At 43.0% G+C, this 17599-nt stretch overlaps 1 protein-coding gene across 11 annotated transcripts in view; it reads right to left on the reverse strand.

Moving 5' to 3' along the window:
- The window catches only part of ZBTB20 (zinc finger and BTB domain containing 20), a 683935-nt gene that overhangs the window by 148084 nt on the left and 518252 nt on the right, over positions 1–17599 (reverse strand). The window contains exon 1 of one of the 11 annotated variants that reach the window (XM_069945741.1): positions 13495–13606. The exons of the other annotated variants lie outside the window; for them this stretch is intronic. The gene's annotated coding sequence lies outside the window, so the exon portion shown is untranslated. Of the gene's footprint in view, positions 1–13494; positions 13607–17599 lie in introns of those variants that run through there. 11 annotated transcript variants of the gene reach the window in all.

Below are 17599 nucleotides of genomic sequence, written 5' to 3' on the forward strand. Positions count from 1 at the left end.
ATTGTATATAGCTAGTCCTGTTCTCAGCTATATCCAGTGTAGACAATGCTCTGTGAGCTTCAGACTGATACATTGTACATAGCTAGTCCTGCTCTCAGCTGTATCCAGTGTAGACAATGCTCTGTGAGCTCCAGACTGATACATTGTACATAGCTAGTCCTGCTCTCAGCTGTATCCAGTGTAGATAATGCTCTGTAATGGTGCGTTTACACAAATAACGATTTCAAAGTAACAATTTTTTTTTATAACGATCAGCATTTAAACGAAACGATATATCATTTGGAAAAATTGTTATTGCGATCGTTTTAAGATTGCTTAAGCCCATCTTTCACATAGGGTGAATCGGTGAAAGACTGTTTACACGAAGCGATCTGCAATTGTTAGCAAACGACCAACAACGATTTGAGAACATGTTGAAAGATCTCAATGAACGATTTCTCGCTCGTTGCTTGATCGTTCGCTGTGTTTACACGAGCCGATTATCGCTCAGATGCGATCGTTATTGCGAAAATTCGAATAATTGTTCTGTGTAAACGCACTATAACTCAGGGGTCACATGACCATCGGTGGATGTAATCTTCACAGGTGGGACGTGCTGGAATAGTTGAGTGGAGCACTATGATAAAACTATGTGCCGCTGCTATGGCTTTTCCATAGGGGCAGCACATGCGGCAGCTCCTATAGCTGCACATACAGCCGCAGCCCTGCTCTGTAATGACAGCCTGGCAGTAGTCGGCAGCGGGATATCCTTTATTCTCGGCTGAACACCCGGCCGGTGTAAATTTCTCAGCGTGTGTACGTTCCCCTTATCACAGCGTACGGTGGGAATGTTCCTGTAAGATATGATTATATTGTCGATCTCGGTGTAACACATCTAAGTGTTGAGGGGATAACACCTAACGCAGCGGCGAAGCCTCCCAGCGCTCTGACAATGCGGCGGCTTCTGCATGTGCAGCCCGCAATAATGTAATTATACGCTGCAACAAATGATATACAATCTGTAAGCGATACGTGCTAATAGATGCATAGTGCACACCACTCAAAGGAACAGAAAGCAGCGTAACGGGAGGGGAAATCCCGGAGGACGGTAACCGAAATAAAGATTATCCACTGGAGCTGAGCTGTAATACCACCCACAACCTGTGGACAGGTGTGGCGCTAGACTAGAAAGGAAGCAGACATAGAACTGCTTAAGGGTATACTCACACTGAGTAAAACAGGTTTCTCCACAGACTCCCAATGATCGCTGCAGATCAGCAGCGGGGCACTTTTGTCAATGGAGCCCTAGGGATTATCCAATATGGCCAGGAGGGATTACTGCCTGCACAGTTCTTCTAGACTAATGGACCTTTTAGGTCTTCTAGACTATTGGACCTTCCAGGTCTTCTAGACTAATGGACCTTCTAGGTCTTCTAGACTAATGGACCTTCTAGGTCTTCTAGACTAATGGACCTTCTAGGTCTTCTAGACTAATGGACCTTCTAGACTAATAGACCTTCTAGGTCTTCTACTAATGGACCTTCTAGGTCTTCTACTAATGGACCTTCTAGGTCTTCTACTAATGGACCTTCTAGGTCTTCTACTAGTGGACCTTCTAGGTCTTCTAGATAGGCCAATGGTGTAATGTCAGGGCACTGAATCTTTCCTGCATTATACACAATAATGAACAAGTGGTACTACCAGAAGCCATGTTGTGCCCAATAGATGACCATGACCACTATCCCAGACCCTGACACAGGTTTCATCCCATGGCTTCTGCGTGCACTATTGTAAATATGGCTATAGGGGATTTATATGTAGGTGCCCTCAGTTAGTTGTTGGAGATTTGTTGACTATCTGTATCGGCTAATCATCCCAGTAATCTGGAAACACCAGATCCTGAGTGCATCTTCCTAAGTGTAGGATGACTGGAGTGCCTCCTGGAGCTAGGATGATTGGGGTATTAGTGCAGTGAGTGGAATGATGCCCCTGTTGCATGGCTTTTCCTCTTTTTGCCCATGGAATGTGTTTTTACATCCGCAGATTTGTGTGTTTTATGTTTTTCCTTAGCTGAGAACATAGGAAGTCAGGGTTAAAGTCGGAGCAGCGTGATCTGTGAGCAGCCACGTGCCAGTCACTTTTACACATACACTACAAAGTGTTTGCAAAGTTATTCACTGAACATAACGTCAGAAACAAGAGCTGATACCCCTCAGCCTCAACTTACACACAGCACCCAGAATCCGCAAACTATCCGGCCAGGAAAATCTGGAGAATATGAGCTTGGGTCTGTGTGTAAAAATCAGTGATCTGGGAGTCTGAAACAAAGTATTCTAGATATTATGGTAACCACGACAACACCACACCACAACATGAGACCATTGATCAACCCTAGGAGACCACCTATCAAGACCAAGGATCAACAAGTGACCATGGCTTAACACCAAAACACCATGCATGAACATTAAGAGTCCATGCACCAACACCCAAGATGAGTGCAAGTTGAGCATACTCAAGTCTAATAGTTCTGCATTTGATAACCGGTGGCTGAAGAAGTTGGATGCATCACTAGGGAGTCTGGTAGCCTATGGCTGTATCCATGTCCAACTTCTTCAGCCACTGGATTCAAATGCTGAGTGTTCGGACTCAAGCATTCTTTACTCATCTCTAATCAACACCAGGATAACATGCAGAGACAATGCATCAAAACCAGGAGAACATGCAGAGGCCATGCATCAACACCAGGAGACCATGCATCTACAGCAGGAGAACATGCAGAGGCCATGCATCAACACCAGGAGAACATGCAGAGACCATGCATCTACAGCAGGAGAACATGCCAAGACCATGCATCTATGCCAGGAGAACATGCAGAGGCCATGCATCAACACCAGGAGAACATATAGAGACCATGCATCAACACCAGAGGAACATGCAGAGACCATGCATCAACACCAGAGGAACATGCAGAGACCATGCATCAACACCAGGAGACCATGCAGAGACCATGCATCAACACCAGAGGAACACGCAGAGACCATGCATCAACACCAGGAGACCATGCTGAGACCATGCATCAACACCAGGAGACCATGCTGAGACCATGCATCAACACCAGGAGAACATGCAGAGACCATGCATCAACACCAGGAGACCATGCAGAGACCATGCATCAACACCAGAGGAACACGCAGAGACCATGCATCAACACCAGGAAACCATGCTGAGACCATGCATCAACACCAGGAGACCATGCCGACCATGCCAAGACCATGCATCAACACCAAGAGAACATGCAGAGACCATGCATCAACACCAGGAGAACATATACAGACCGCGCATCAACACCAGAGGAACATGCAGAGACCATGCATCAACACCAGGAGAACATATAGAGACCGTGCATCAACACCAGGAGAACATGCAGAGACCATGCATCAACACCAGAACATGCAGAGACCATGCATCAACACCAGGAGAACATATAGAGACCGTGCATCAACACCAGGAGAACATGCAGAGACCATGCATCAACACCAGGAGACCATAGAGGATCCAAAAAAAAAAAAAAGCATGCATTAACTTCATTACTAATGTGATGTATGCACACAGTCACTGTACTGGCAGAATAGTGAGTGCAGCTCTGGAGCTTTCACAGTTATTCTTTGTGTAGATTTATACTGATTTATATGTTGAGGTGCCGTGTACAGGGACCAAGTTAACCCCTCAGATCTCAGTCCTATAACAGCGGCACTGTTATTACTGTACATTGGGAGACATAGTGCATGCTGTGGTCCCTGTAAACAGATTCTTTCTGTATGGAGATAGTTCTGCACTGTGTTTCGTGTGGGGGAGTAGAGTTCAATCTCATATAATGTGATGAGGAGGCTATTGCTCTGGTAATAGTGGCACATATCATGTACGTGCAGCAGGTGGTATATGTCGGACTCCAGGGTCGCTGGGGGGAAGAGAGCAATCTCAGGGCTGACATTGAGAGGATCTGTGCTATTTGTCCTGCGCTTCCTCCTATTATAATGCGGCAGGATCTCCCAGGTCTCCTGTGGATGGCGGACGTGGGTGAGGAGCAGGTTTCATGTTACTACACATTACCCCAAGCACCGCGGGGAGAACTCTTATAATTCCTCATCTGACTTCTGACACCGTATCAACAACTATTAATTTTTAACCAGAACAAATGTAATTTACTGTATTGACACATGGCTGATAGGGAAATTTAGGAGTAAGGAAAGGCAAAGATGAGCACGATGCTGAAGATCGGGAAGGAGAGCAGAATCGGAAAAGACCGGTGTCTATCATGTCTGCCACTGTGCCGCTTCTATATGGAAGACAATACTGATAAATCTACCTCCTAATCCTATAGGGGGCGTTCTAGGTCAGAAGACGCTTTGTGAAAAAGAACATATTGGGTTCAAGATCAGAGCAGCTGCAAAGAGACACTAGCTCTAAAGATTACCACATTTCTGCTTAAAGTCAGAGAAGGAAAGGAAAGAGAACCCTTAAAGGGGTATTCCCATAAGACATTTTTATCCTCTAACTCACATAACTAATTGTACAGAGTCTGACCACTGGGGTCCCCGTTTTTTTTTAAGAACGGGGACCTCAGTTCCCTGTTAGAATGTAGTAGCGGTAGTAGCTCATGCCTATGCTGTCTCCAATCATTCTCTATGGGAGCCACCGAAACAGCAGAGTACATAGTATTTCCTAATGGGAGACTGGGGTCCCTGTCCTCAAGGACACAGGGGGCTTTAGTGGTCAGATACCCCTTTCTTTCAGAGACAGATTTAGCACTGTCCTGTAAATCACTTCGTGGATTTTCTCAGACACAGACCTCATGCGGCACATGTACAAAAGTCATGCTAGATAAGGATAACCCACATCCGTGACATAACTCTGAGGGTAAGTTTGCCTTGGACTCTACCCTAAGGAAATGTTAATACTACGGAATACGCGCGGCCTCCTCTTGAAGTTCAGTCCATAGACTTAAAGATATTGGACGGCAAATTCTGCTGTCTACCCAAAAAATTGACATCCTATCATACTCACACTGACCCAATGCAACAAATCATCAGCTGTGAGCAGGACCAGGTGGAAACAATGACCCGTCCTGTTCACCGAGCAGCGTTCTTCGGTATCGGGTCTGTTTTTTGTTACATTATTTCCATAATGAGAAATTTCCACTATGTCGGCTCCAAGTCCTTCCAGCTGCTGGGAGCAATTTCATTTTTTTCTCATTAAGAACGAGAATTCTGGATATTTCGTCCCTAACGTCATCCGGTTATTTATAAACAATGTAACACTTTGTATCAGTTGTTCCGACGTCTCAGAACTTTTCTATCGTTACAGATCTGGTGATAATTTTATTTATACGTTTCCTCTGTGTAATACCTAAGTCTGGCCTCTAGGTGTCATTGTTGCTAGTTCATCAAAACAGAAACATAAGGCGATGCCCATAGTGACACCCTCAGGCTAAAGCGTGGTACTACACTACATCAAAATAGTTATGCAGCAAAGAGCAATACACTTTCAGCTGTTTTTCTTCACTTTACTGCCGTTTATTGAAAGTTGGGAATACTTTAGAATTACAAAAATTTAAAAATCTCATTGTCATAATACAAATACTTCAACAATAGTGCAACCAGTGCAGTGGTAGACATTTTAAAGGCAACTTGATTTAAAGCGACTCTGTACCCACAATCTGACTCCCCAAACCACTTGTATCCAAGATCTGTCCTGCGGTCCATTCGGCAGGTGATGCAGTTATTGTCATAAAAAAATACTTTTAAAATTGCAGCTCGGTGCCCTACGGGGGTATCTGTGTCCTAACTTTGCACCACCCCTCCGTCCCTCCTCCCCGCCCTCCATGGGCTGGATCATTAAGACACCTGTGCAATGTTCAAACAGAAGTAAATGTTCCAGTGGCATTCCTAATAATGAAGAGGGGGGGGGGACGGAGGGGGTGGTGCAAAGTTAGGGCACAGATACGCCATAGGGCACGGAGCTGCAATTTTAAAAGTAAATTGTTATGACAATAACTGCATCACCTGCCGAACGGACCGCAGGACAGATCTTGGATTAAAAGCAGCTATCGGAAGGTACAAGTGGTTTGGGGGGTCAGATTGTAGGTACAGAGTCGCTTTAAGGGGTATTCCACACAGGTACAATACATGCTGAGTCTTCCCCCCTCCTGGAGACGAACAATTCATTCCATACATGTCATTATTGTCTGAGCCTGCTGCTTTGTGCTAAAGACACAAAAAACTGTAAAAAAGCTGTTCACTCCTTCTTCCCCTCCATCCCAAGACGGCTCATACAAACAGTGACCCTGGCTGGCTGTATCTGTACTATTTCTGCTGTCTTAAGCCAGGAAAGCTAATCACAGCAATGTCACAAGTAACTTGACCTTAGATTACCCTCCTGCATTACAGATTGCATATGTAGCCATCCAGGGACACTGTTTACATCAGCTGTCTAGGAAGGGAGGGGGGAGGAGGGAGAGACGGAGTGAACGGCTCTTATACAGTTTTCTGTGTCTTCAGTACAAAGCAACTGGCTCAGAACTGGGGTAAGGAGACAGAAAAGGTAATGACATGTATAGAAGGAATGGTTAGTCTTCAGGAGGGCGGTTGATGCTGCATGTATTTCATACTGCCTGAACCATAAGTCATTGGGGCAGTCCCTGATAGCTTCTAAGTGTCCTGAACCGCCCCAATGACTCAGCATGAACGCAATGACAGGTTCCCTTTTAACCTCCATTTACCATAACCCACAAAACAGAACAACAGAACAATGTTTCTAATATATACCACTCCATTTAGATTTGCAATAATCTGATTAATAAGTCAGCAAATATATATATTACCGGCCAGATGATCTTTAGCGCCGCTGAGTTCTGATACGGGCACATCCGTGCGCGCCCGCATCAGAAGTCCCCACTGCACACAATGGAGCGAGCGGCAAGAGCCGCACCCTCCATAGTGTGCACTGACCGGGTTTTCTGCAGCAGAAAACTGGGCTTTTCTCGTGGTGCCGCTAGGGATCCCGGCTGGAGCTTATACTAAATGTATACACTCCAGCCGGGATTCCCTCAGCCTGCCGCACAACGTAAGTACGGCAGAAATCACTGCCGTTGCAACAACGGTCGTGATTACCACGGTACTTATGTTGTGTGAACGTAGCCTAAAAGTGATTAAAGGGGTTGTCAGGGAAGTGGAAGATGGCTGATGCTTTCTGCGTCCCTTTAAAGGGATACTCCGGCGAAAATCTTTTTCTCTCAAATCAACTGGTTTCAGAAAGTTACATAGATTTGTAATTTACTTCTTTTAAAAAATCTCCAGTTTTTCAGTACTTATCAGCTCCTGTATGTCCTGCAGACAGATGTGTTTTGTTTCCATTCTGACACAGTGCTCTCTGCTGCCACCTCTGTCCATGTCAGGAACTGTCCAGAGCAGCAGCAAATGGCTATAGAAAATCTCTCCTGCTCTGGACAGTTCCTGACATGGACAGAGGTGGCAGAAGAGAGCACTGTGTCGGAAATGATCCTGGGGGCCCACCAATGAAGAACCATTGAGAAATGGCATGTCAGTCAGTGTTAGTACAGGTTCTAAAGCTGGGGGCCCACCGGAGGATTCTCCAGTCCTCCGGTGGGCCAGTTCGACATTGGTCACTTTCCATACTCCAGGATGGGTGACAATATTAGGTCCCTGCTGGTATATTCTGCATAGTGACTTCCTATTTTGCAGGAGTGCTCTGGAGTTATATACACTCAGGTCTCCCAGCAGGATACAATACACTGATCACTAGCACCTCTCCCTGGAGTTATATACACTCAGGTCTCCCAGCAGGATACAATACACTGATCACTAGCACCTCTCCCTGGAGTTATATACACTCAGGTCTCCCAGCAGGATACAATACACTGAACCCTAGCACCTCTCCCTGGAGTTATATACACTCAGGTCTCCCAGCAGGATACAATACACTGATCACTAGCGCCTCTCCCTGGAGTTATATACACTCAGGTCCCCCAGCAGGATACAATACACTGATCACTAGCACCTCTCCCTGGAGTTATATACACTCAGGTCTCCCAGCAGGATACAATACACTGATCACTAGCACCTCTCCCTGGAGTTATATACACTCAGGTCTCCCAGCAGGATACAATACACTGATCACTAGCACCTCTCCCTGGAGTTATATACACTCAGGTCTCCCAGCAGGATACAATACACTGATCACTAGCACCTCTCCCTGGAGTTATATACACTCAGGTCTCCCAGCAGGATACAATACACTGATCACTAGCACCTCTCCCTGGAGTTATATACACTCAGGTCTCCCAGCAGGATACAATACACTGAACCCTAGCACCTCTCCCTGGAGTTATATACACTCAGGTCTCCCAGCAGGATACAATACACTGATCACTAGCGCCTCTCCCTGGAGTTATATACACTCAGGTCCCCCAGCAGGATACAATACACTGATCACTAGCACCTCTCCCTGGAGTTATATACACTCAGGTCTCCCAGCAGGATACAATACACTGATCACTAGCACCTCTCCCTGGAGTTATATACACTCAGGTCTCCCAGCAGGATACAATACACTGATCACTAGCACCTCTCCCTGGAGTTATATACACTCAGGTCTCCCAGCAGGATACAATACACTGATCACTAGCACCTCTCCCTGGAGTTATATACACTCAGGTCTCCCAGCAGGATACAATACACTGATCACTAGCACCTCTCCCTGGAGTTATATACACTCAGGTCCCCCAGCAGGATACAATACACTGATCACTAGCACCTCTCCCTGGAGTTATATACACTCAGGTCTCCCAGCAGGATACAATACACTGATCACTAGCGCCTCTCCCTGGAGTTATATACACTCAGGTCCCCCAGCAGGATACAATACACTGATCACTAGCACCTCTCCCTGGAGTTATATACACTCAGGTCTCCCAGCAGGATACAATACACTGATCACTAGCACCTCTCCCTGGAGTTATATACACTCAGGTCTCCCAGCAGGATACAATACACTGATCACTAGCACCTCTCCCTGGAGTTATATACACTCAGGTCTCCCAGCAGGATACAATACACTGATCACTAGCACCTCTCCCTGGAGTTATATACACTCAGGTCTCCCAGCAGGATACAATACACTGATCACTAGCACCTCTCCCTGGAGTTATATACACTCAGGTCCCCCAGCAGGATACAATACACTGATCACTAGCACCTCTCCCTGGAGTTATATACACTCAGGTCTCCCAGCAGGATACAATACACTGATCACTAGCACCTCTCCCTGGAGTTATATACACTCAGGTCCCCCAGCAGGATACAATACACTGATCACTAGCACCTCTCCCTGGAGTTATATACACTCAGGTCTCCCAGCAGGATACAATACACTGATCACTAGCACCTCTCCCAGGACTGTGCGAATCATGGATGTCAGGATTAGGGGAGATCCATCCTGTCCTGTCATGTGACCCCCTGCCCCATAGGGGTCCCCCAGCTCCTGACACTCATCACCTGGTCATACTGCCCAATATTGACATTGCAGATTATAAGAGATATGGATGATCCCTCCTCCAGCCTATAGTGTATGTGGCCCCATATTCACTCATACCCGATGGGGGCTCCAAACAGGTGATGTTCCTCGTTCTGAAGCCTCAGAGGGTCCACGGGCCACCAACGCACTCGCACATATTTCCCTGATTTTTTTTTTTGACAAGAGGAGATTAGGATCACAATGGCACATCCCCCATGTGTCAGGGGGCATTGAGACCCTCTAACATCATACACAAAACAATACAATGGGGAAAGTCTCTACTTATATGATATACTTCACAATATTATACTATATATCACAGTATTATACTCTATGTTTTATTATATATCACTACATCAGAATATTATACTTTATATCACTTTATCACAATATCATACTATATGTTATATTATATATCACCACATCACAATATTATACTATATGTTATATTATATATCACCACATCACAATATTATACTATATGTTATATTATATATCACCACATCACAATATTATACTATATGTTATATTATATATCACCACATCACAATATTATACTATATGTTATATATCACCACATCACAATATTATACTATATGTTATATTATATATCACCACATCACAATATTATACCAGGGGTAGGGAACCTTGGCTCTCCAGCTGTTGCAAAACTACAAATCCCATTATACGCGGACAGTCAAAGCTAAAGCTATGGTTGCCCAGGCATGATGGGAGTTGTAGTTTTGTAACAGCTGGAGGGCCAAGGTTCCCTACCCTTGTATTATACTATATATCACTTAATCACAATATTATACTTTATGTTATACTATATCACTACATTATATTATACTGTATGTTATATTATACATCACTCCACCACAATATTATACCATATGTTATATTATATATCACTACATCACAATATTATACTATATGTTATATATCACTACATTATATTATACTATATGTTATATTATATATAACTACATCACATAATACAACATGTTATATATCACTACATCACAATATTATACTATATGTAATATTATATAACAATCCATTATATTATATGATCACATTATATAAAGTAACATTATTATACTATTTGTAAGACTACTGTATAACACTTATAACACAATATTATACTATATGTAATATTATATTATATTATATATGGCTACATTATATTATATATTAAATTATGCTATCTGTAATATTATATATTACATTATATTATTTGAAATATTATATATCATCACATTATATTATATTATTCGTGATATTATATATCACTACATTATATTATACTATTTGTAATATATATCACTACATTATACTATATTACATACTACTATATAATATTATGTTACATGTAACAATACTACATTATATATAACATTATATTGGATTATTTGTAAGACTACTCTATATTGTTATACTAAACAATATAAATTATATACAGTATTATATAATTACTATTTGTTATACTATATGTAGCATTATATTTTACGTAAGATTTCATTGAAATACAATATATACTATATTGAGCTGAAATCTGTTCAATTATTTTATATCTGATATTACAGTATCCTTTTTGTAATAAGGTATCTTTTTGTGAAAAGCTTTTCTGCTGTTCACTAACTTAGCTGTATATTTAAGGATTCCATCCTCTGATATAAACCATCTCCATATCATGGCATCTTTATCATAGTAAACATTCATATTATTACCTCTAATTCTTATCTTTTTATTATATATATTCTGTATTACTCTCCATTTTCTGTAGGATTGTATATTTTATTTGTATCTATATATTTTATACTCAGATGAGATGAGATTGATATTCCAGTGTTGTCTTTTACCATACATCATGTTATTCTATAGTAAGCTGATCTATCATCATCCGGGTCCATCTAATCTTTCTTTGTGTATTTTCCATCTCCGGATAGATTTTATTTCGGTTCTCTTACACTATTAACCCTTACATGTTGGATATAAGAATAACTAATGCACAGACATTGGCACCATAATCTCATCACAGCTTCCACCACCAATTCTGCCATTTTCACACGTTATTATGCCCTATTTTCCCACCATTGAGTTGTAGTGGGTGTGTCATAACTTTTCAGAGTTTTAGCCCCTATAATGGGGGGGCATGGGAACCAGACTGAACTCTACATTTTTAAATGATTTTTTATTTGCATTTCATTATGTATCAACACAACATTAGCGAGAATGAGGGATGGCGGGACAAAAAAGTTCGCATGTGGAGAGGACAAAATGCCAAAACTGTTTTAGGCTATGTTCACACTGCGTATGATTCCGTCCGTAGTGCGAACCGCGAATATCCGCACGTAGTTTTCAGCTTGATGCGTTCGCTTGAAAGTATACGATATACGCCCGCACAGTGCACACTACGTATGAGCTTACGGCCGGATCGTATACGGCGCTATGAAAAATGAACAAGACCATTGTTTGAGGACGGAAATGTTCCAACTCACGGCCATGGATTTCCATGCGGTCCCGTACGAAGTACTTATTTCAGACAAATTGAACTTGATTTTTCGATCCAAAAGGTTCTGTGAGTTTTATTGGGCTGGGTGAAGATTTCCAAGTAAATGACCTGTTTCAGATCGCTTCGAATCAAGCTAGGGAAGCATAACTGTACTGCGGGCGTATGGTCGCGGTTCGTACCCACCATCCGGCCGCATGCCGATTTTTCCCACGCCCGTAGTTTTAGCCGCACATGTATGGCGGCGTACGAACTACGGACGGAATCATACGCAGTGTGACATAGCCTTAACATGTAAAAAAAAAAATCTCAATTATCCCAATGAATAAAAAAAAGTTTACACTAAATTAGTCTCCATGACTACCAAAGGTAGACCTGTTTTTCCCGCTTTTTTTTTTTTTTTTCAGATTCAATGGAGATTAGCAGTTAAGGACAGAGTTATTGTTATCAGGCGTGAATGTAAGAGAATAATAGTAAAAAAAAGTACAGAGAAAAAAAAAGTTGCATCAGTCAGACTGGAGAACAACAAGAGTGTTTAGGCCCAGGTACACTCACTGGCCAGTACTGGACCGGGCTTAGGATGGGGGGCGGGGTGATCGCCTGCCGCCAAAACAAAGTAAAATTAATAAAATTCTTTGTGATTTTCCAAGTATTTCCCATAGGAATGCAGCTGGCACGGGCTGAGACAAACCAACAAACTTTACAAGGGACAACATTCACGATAATGCAATAGAATGAAGCTTACTGTGACTCGGGCCCTGCTGGGATCGATCGACACTTGGCAACGCCGGCCGGGGCCTGGACGAGACACCGGAGAGGCAAAAATAAAACAAAACAAAAAAAACAATGATATAGTGACGGTCAACGTGAAAGCCTTCAGAAGCAACCGAAAATAAAAAAAACAAAGCAAAAGTAGGACGACAGCTGGGGGGAGGGTAGGTGGGACCACGAGGGAGCTGGTGGGGGTGGGGTACAGGCCCGGATCACCCGTTAAGTATGGCTTTTTCCTATTAACTAGACTTCCCCTGTAGATTTTTTTTTCTCTCCCTCTCTCTCTCTCTCTCTCTTGGCTGGGCAATCGGCAGAATGCAAAATGCTTGGAACGGAGAGAGACGTGAACGGCTGCCAGTTAAAAACTCCAAGTGATGGATCCACATATTTTCCCACTCTCTGTACCGGCACCTTGTTTGCCATGCCAAATCCGACACCCACTGGCGGCATCAGGATATCTCGCCCAACTCCGGGCACATGTTACTCTCAAGCCAACGCGAGTGTAGCGAGCGGCAAACTGCTAGCTCAGCACTGAACCCGGCTGAAGCCTCTCTGCCTCCTGTTGCCGTATGTCTCCCCAGGGAGGGGCAGCAATACCCTGCATCCTTGACACCTGAAAGCCTTGGATTCCCACCACTCACCGACGTGGTGGCGGTTGCTCCGCTTTCCATCCGGCGATGACGCTGCTAGCCACACTCGCAGCCTCCCGAGAGCGGCCGGCTCAGATTCTGATAATAGCTTCACGCTTTAACTCACTGATTTTTTTTTTTTTTTTTTAGTTCACAGTGTTCCAGAGTGCAGAGCTGGGAGGGGAGGAGGAAAATTACTGGAGCCTCTTACGATTCAACTTCCACTAACCAAGAGGAAATGTCTTATTAAACAAACAACCAACAACAACAAGACGAGAGAAGAGAAAAAAATTACATCTATACATAACGGGTTCGTCTGGCCGTGCCAGAGGAATTCACATCACTCTCTCCTGATAGGAAACTTTACACAGCAGAAATGCAGCCAGGCAGCGTCTCTGGTTATACGCAGGCAAAAAACACAGAAAAGCTGACTTTTTTTTTCTTTCCCTTAGTGAATATTTATTTTCGTACGTTGTCTCCCAGCCGAGTCGCTGAACGGTCCAAATTCAACAGATTGTCCCGTTGTCAAGACTGAGCTGGGCGGCTCGTGGTGTTAACTCCATGGAGAGGGCTGAATCCTGCTTGGAGCACCCGGAACACATAGACGTCTTACAGAGCAGGCTCAAGCCTGAAGAAGGGGAAGACTGTGATAGGGAAACTGCTTAAATAGCAACTCAGATAGGGTTATGGTTACTGCTGGGACGGCTGCTGGTCCCTGTCGGGGTGTTCTCAATTTCCTTGGTCACATGATATAGACAGAGCTACATCCGGGGGGTGTATAAGGATATATATTTACAGAAGCACAAAAACCCACACAATCAGCACCCCTATAATAATGCCACCATAAGGCTGGGTTCCCACTACGTTTTTGCAATCCGTTTTTTTCATCCATTTTTTGCAAAAAACGGTTGGAAAAAAAAAACGCATGCAATTGTGTGCATCCATTTTGATCCGTTTTTCTATTGACTTCCATTATTAAAAAAACAAACAAAAAAAAACATCCTTTTTTTTCTTATGTACATAAAAACATAGTCAACCTCATTTTTGTGTCCATTAAAAAAAACGGATCCGTTCTGATCTTTATAATGGAAGTCAATGGAGAAACGGATCAAAACAGATGCACACAAATGCATCAGTTTTTTAATCCATTTTTCATCAGTTTTTTGCAAAAAACGGTTTGCTAAAACGTAGGGTGAACCCAGCCTAACCAAAACTTTTTTCCACCCTACAGAAACGTATACACCAAACACATAGAGCCGCCCAGTTCCCAGTGCACATTCATAATACTTTACCAGGTCGGCCCCAGAGAAAGAAGAGCCACGTTGTGCCACACGTTACCATTTATAATGTTAGAGTGCACATATAGCATCTAAGATGCCAAATGGCACCTTGAAAGCACCATGTTCATGCCAACATTGAGTGCACACATAGACCCGAACAGCGTCTGTACTCCTGTGCCAACCTAGAGCCAAATACTGTCATATTGTCACCATGGAACAGCATACAGTATGACCCCAAATACAGCCAAAGAGCCAAATGGTGCCAAGAGCCTGGCATACTGGAACCATGAATAGCTTATGGACCTTATAATCTGACCCATCACAGAGATTCTCTCAATGGCTGTAGACATACCAGCTCTCAGGACCTTCAGGACATATGGGAAAGAGGTGGCAGAATGACACATTTTCTTACATCAGGATACATTTTACGGAACATAAGGAGCAAAATGATTTCCCAAAGATAGTAGAAGCAGCTTAGTGCAATTTCATACAACTTTCCCATTGAACTCAATAATCAAACAGTATGCAGTAAGTGTAAGAGCTCCCTCTAATGGTGACTACAGGCAGACATCATTTTATCATGTGATTATGCTAGGGAGCTGTGTGTCAGAAAACTGCATACTGGATCACTAGAAACAAGTATTATAGCATAATAATCATATGTATTATTATTATTATTATTATTATTATTATTATTACTATTATTATATGAAACACTGGAATCTGCTCAGTATCTTGATGATGATGTACTGATATATATAACTCTTATATAGTGTCTTGATTGGAATTATTAAACATTGTTTTTGGAAATGTAATAAATATTAAATACCATAATCAATAACCAATCACAGATAATATTAATAATAATCCATACTTTAAAAAATAAATGAATTACACACACACACACACACATATATAAATAATTTTATTTTTTTTTTAAAGATTTTGACTAGTTCTTCCTCCATCTTTAGGTTACCAGCTTAACATGAAAAAAGCAGAATACTTAGAGCAAAAGCATTTAACGAAAGAAAGTTCCAGACTGGCCAATCCCAAAGTAGTTGTCACTGCCAGACCCACATTAGGCATGGGTCCTTGTCCTTTAAATGATTATTTTCATATCTATCATGTCTGTGTGTACGGTCGCTTTACAGATCATTGTGGGCACCCAGACAGCCCTGCCCAAGATATGTGCCCTTAAAATGCCCCAGAGCGCCCTCTAGTGTTCATGAAGCATTCTACCCAATAGATAACTGTGTGACACTTCTGTCAAGGGGCAATGCTGGGTATCGAGCTGGCAATAGTAAACCGATGAACGGCTTTGCATGCTGTAATTTTTTATACTACTTGGCCAGTGCCGGCACGTAGATCCTGGCGGCATGGTATATTTGGCATCTGCTCCGCTTTCTCATTGTGCAATTCGTCCCGGTGCACAGATACCCCCTCCCCTGGGGTACACACATTTTCAGAATCAAGTCTGGCCACATCACCAAGGGGGGGGGGGGGGGGTGATATCGGTAACTGGGGGGGGGGCGCCTCCAGTGCACCCAGTGGGCTGAATTACACAACGAGTAACTGGCGCAGACGGCAGGAATCGGCATTGGTTTAAAAAATTACTTATATGCCGATGCCGACCAAGCTGTGTAAACGTTGTTTTTACAGCAAGCAAAGTGGTATATTCACTTTAACCTCATCACTGCCCTAGACCACCAGGGAAATTACAATAAACCCTTTTAAAGGCCACGACCACCAGGTATCTTACTGTTCTACAAACCTGTTCATAGGTCTGCCTTACTTCACTAGGTCACCAGGTATGTTGGCGCTGAAGCTTTATCTGCGCTGGACACCAATGATGTTCTCTGCTCTATACCACCAGGGATGTAACCATGAACCCTTTTTAGCCTTAGATCACCAGGTATGTTGGCACTGAAGCTTTATCTGCGCTGGACACCAATGATGTTCTCTGCTCTATACCACCAGGGATGTAACCATGAACCCTTTTTAGCCTTAGATCACCAGGCAGGTTACCATCATTCCATTCACTATTGTTGACCACCATGGATACTGGTATAAGCATGTTACTGCCCAAGACTGCATGTTATCATTATCCCCTTCATTTTGCCAGACTATCAAGGATGTTACCTTTATACACATCTCAACCCCAGACCACCAGGATCAATACCATAAATCTCTTTATAATCTTAGGTCACCAGGGATTTTTCCATTATTCCATTTTCTGCCCTTGATCACCACTGACATTAGCATTGATCCTTTTACTACACTAGACCTCAGGGATACTACCAATATGCCATTAATTTCCCTAGACCACCAGGATGTTACCTCTTATCCTCTTCACTACCCGCCAGGGGTGTTAGCTTTATCACATTCTTTAGACTACACCACCAGGGATGTTACCATTATGACTTCTCTACCCTACGACCAGCATGTGCTTCCTTTGTGCCCTTTATTACCCCAGACAACCAGGGATGTTACCATTATCATTTATAACTTTAGGTCTCCAGGGATGGGCACCCTCAGATATTGACCTGCCCCATTTATGTTACAGTTATCTTCCTCACTCTCCTAGGTCACCAGGAATGTTACCATTATCATATTATTTACCCTAGACCATCAGGGATGTTAGCATTGTCTCATTCTATACCCCAGACCACCAAGGATATTGGAATTATGTAATTGTGTATCCTAGATACACAATGTTAGCATTATTTCATTTTGTACCCTAGACCAAAAGGGGTGTTACTATTATCTATTTCACTTCCCTAGACCACCAGGGATTTTAGCAATATCTTATTCTTTTCCCTAGACCACCAGGGATGTTA

This window comes from Dendropsophus ebraccatus, chromosome 11 (assembly GCF_027789765.1).
Source record: "Dendropsophus ebraccatus isolate aDenEbr1 chromosome 11, aDenEbr1.pat, whole genome shotgun sequence".
Classification (NCBI taxonomy): Eukaryota; Metazoa; Chordata; class Amphibia; order Anura; family Hylidae; genus Dendropsophus; species Dendropsophus ebraccatus.